Below are 3511 nucleotides of genomic sequence, written 5' to 3'. Positions count from 1 at the left end.
AGGGAGGGAGGGAGTGATGGGGGAGGAAGGAAGAAAGAAATAGATGAAACTTTCGACTTAAAAAAAGTGTCCAAACCCACAGAGAATATTTATCAGAGTTTATTTGAACCAAACTGACTACATATGCTGGGGACAAAGGTCTCAAATGCTCTGGAGAATAACAGTTTTGCAACTTCTTTTATGCATTTGAGATTAAAGAGGGAATATAAAGAAGATTATATGGAGGGGGTAAAAAAGTAAGGAGGGGATTGGATTACAGGATAGTTAAGATTATATGCTTTCTTAAGGGTAGCTATGGTTTATACCAAAAATGTGTTAACCTAGAAGCACCAAAATAATGGACAGGGCTTGCTTAAGGCAAAGATAAACCTTTTACTAAAAAGTGAAATATCAGGCACATTGTGCTCTGGCCGAGATGGCGCCCAAAAGAAAAGGAAGGAAAGAAGGAAGGAAGGAAGGAAGGAAGGAAGGAAAAAAGAAAGAAAAGTTAAATGCCTGGGGTGTGACTACACACCATGATCTGCCCAGTTAGGAGTTTATGATCAGATCACTCTGTAAGGTTATTTCCATAGAACCCCTTTCTTTGTCCACAAAACAAATGTAACAAAATCTTAATTTTGAATCTGCATGATGGGTATATGGGATATATTAGTTTCCTTGGCTGCCATAACACATAATTCCAAATTGGGGTCTTAAAACAACCAGACCTACTATGCTGCTGTAAAAAAGAAGGAACTCTTACCATTTGCAACAGCATGGATGGAACTGGAGAGCATTATGCTAAGTGAAATAAGCCAGTCAATGAAGGAAAAATACCACATGATCTCACTCATACATGGATAATAAAGACCATTACAAACTTTTGAACAATAATAGATACAGAGGCAGAGCTGCCTCAAACTGATTGTCAAACTGCAGTGGGAAGGCCAGAGAGGGTTGGGGGGCAGAAGGGAGGGGAGTAAGAGATCAACCGAAGGACTTGTATGCATGCATATAAGCATAACTAATGGACATAAGACACTGGGGGGTAAGGGATCAAGGGCGGGGGAAAAAAAGGAGAAACATGTAATACTCTTTGTAATAATTTAAGCAATAAAAATATATTTAAAAAAAAAACAACAAAAAACAACCAGACCTTATTCTCTGATAGTTCTGGAGACCAGAAATCTGAAATCAAGGTGTCAGCAGCGCCGCACTCCCTCTGGAGGCTCTAGGGGAGAACCCTTCCTCACCTCTCCAAGCTACTGATGGCGCCACGTGTTCCTTGGCTTGTGGCTGCCTCCATGGTCACATAGCCTTCGTTCCTGTGCTTGTGTCTTCTCTTCTTGTCTCTATTTTAAGAACACTAGATAATTCAGGATGATCTCATCTCAAGATTAACTTGATCATATCTGAAAAGACCCTCTTTCCAAATAAGGTCACATTCATAGATTCCCAGGGCTAGAACATAGGCCAGTGATGGCGAACCTATGACACGCGTGTCAGAGGTGACACGCAAACTCATTTTTTTGGTTGATTTCTCTTTGTTAAATGGCATTTAAATACATAAAATAAATATCAAAAATATAAGTCTTTGTTTTACTATGGTTGCAAATACCAAAAAATTTCTATATGTGACACGGCACCAGAGTTAAGTTAGGGTTTTTCAAAATGCTGACATGCCGAGCTCAAAAGGTTCGCCATCACTGACATAGGCATACCCTGGGAGGGGGGGCGGAGGCGGGGAGGCAGGCACCATTTAGCCCATTACTGCGTATATTATACTGTTATATTATTCTCTCTATTTTGTCTTTTAAAATTTTTCATAGTAAAAAAATTTTTTTTTAAGATTTTGGCTGTGGAGAATTATATTTTACCGAGCTTGAACATGGCAGGGTTTAAAGCAGAGAACTTCATAGTCTGAGGCAGAAAGTATTGGGTGTGTTCAAGGAACAGAGAAATGTGAACTGATAAGAAGCTCCAGCAAGAAGTGATTCCCTTCCTCTTTTTCAGCAAATAAATGCATACACTGTATGCAAAATGGTGCAAAAGAAGTACAGACTTCCTTTCCAGGCTTACTTGACTCCACTTCTAACGTCAATCCCTCCAACCTTTGCAACCTTTTGCTTTTCTAAAAGAGATGATAGAAACTGATGGAAAGGATAAGAGAGCCACATGGGCCTCTAACAAACATCATTTCAAGCCCCAGTTTGTGACATTTCTGTCCTGTGCCACACTGATTCAGGCTGCTTATTCTTGTGCTAATGGTACATGACTGTTCCTACAGCAGGACTGGAAGGGGTAAAATGATGAAGCAGGTCCTTTTTGTCTTCCACACATTGTCCTCTTTGGTTTTTAGTACCTTCAATTACCTCTGGAAAGAGAACCCTCTTGATACTAAAGTCAAGAGACAGATGGGACATACTTCTTTAATTCTCCTCCAGAAAGGAAAACTATGCCATGATCTGAATGTTTATGTCTCCCTAAAATTCACATGTTGATATCTTAACCACCAAAGGTGATGGTATGAATAGGTGGGGACTTTGGGAGGTGTTCCAGTCATGCAGAAGAGCCCTCACTAGTGGAATTAGTGTCTTATAAAAGAGAATCCAGAGAGATCCCATGCCCCTTCCACCATGTGAGGAACAGTGAGATGATACAGTGTGGCACAGGAAGGAGGCCCTCATAAGAAGATGACACCTTGATCTTGGACTTCCCAGCCAAGGTGTTTATAAGCTACCCAATCTATATTTTGTTATAGCAACCTAAATGGGCTTAGCCAGAAATCTTTTACTATGCTCCCAAAATATATCTACAGCAGAGGGAGAATAAAATTGTAACCGGAATCAAGGTTTGGTCGCCTGTCACCACAAAAGCCAAACTTGTGAGACAGGTGCTGGTGAAAAAGGAAAGAGGTTTATTCCAGTGCTGGCATCTCAAGAAGATGAAGGACTCTTGGGAAAAGCCCATCTCAACATTTCTGTGCACGCAGAGGTTTCTATAAGGAGGGAGAGGGAAAGCAGAACAAGGAGATCAAGGAGAGGGGATTGAAAAGTTCTGTACGTGCAGCCCAGCACAGTCCATTTTAATAAGGATCTCAAAACTGGTCAAATGATGGTCTGGTATGTGTCATCCTGGTCTTTACCATCCTGGTTCTACATTATCCTGGTTCTACGGTTGAAGGTCAGCAAATCTCCTGGAACTTGGATGACTGAAGATCGAGTCTGCATTTTCTGAGGTTAGTTCCTGTATTCTTTCTTCTTCTTCTTTTTTTTTTTTTGAGTTCCTGATGTCCTTCACCATCTTTTTCTTTGTTTCCAATAAAAACTTGTTGTCACCTATTATCTCCCCTTATTTATTTATTTATTATTGATTTTTATTTTTGAGAGAGAGAAGGAAGGAGGGAGAGGGCGCGAGAGAGAGTGAGAGAGAGACCAATTTGTTCCACTTATTTTTACATTCATTGGTTGATTCTTGTATGTGCCCTGACCTAGGATCAAACCCACAATCTTGGTGTATTGGGACGATGGTG

General features: G+C 40.5%; 1 long non-coding RNA gene across 1 annotated transcript in view; it reads right to left on the bottom strand.

Moving 5' to 3' along the window:
• Positions 1-2586, bottom strand: part of LOC106727264 — a 19263-nt gene extending 16677 nt beyond the window's left edge. The window contains exon 1 of the long non-coding RNA XR_001363434.1: positions 2559-2586. This is a non-coding gene — a long non-coding RNA (uncharacterized LOC106727264). The remainder of the gene's footprint in view (positions 1-2558) is intronic.
• Between the last annotated feature and the right edge of the window lie 925 nt (positions 2587-3511).

The sequence above is a fragment of the Myotis brandtii genome, unplaced genomic scaffold (assembly GCF_000412655.1).
Source record: "Myotis brandtii unplaced genomic scaffold, ASM41265v1 scaffold398, whole genome shotgun sequence".
In the NCBI taxonomy this organism is placed as follows: domain Eukaryota; kingdom Metazoa; phylum Chordata; class Mammalia; order Chiroptera; family Vespertilionidae; genus Myotis; species Myotis brandtii.
Note: the sequence above shows the minus strand (reverse complement) of the source record. Positions and strands in the feature narration are given on the sequence as shown.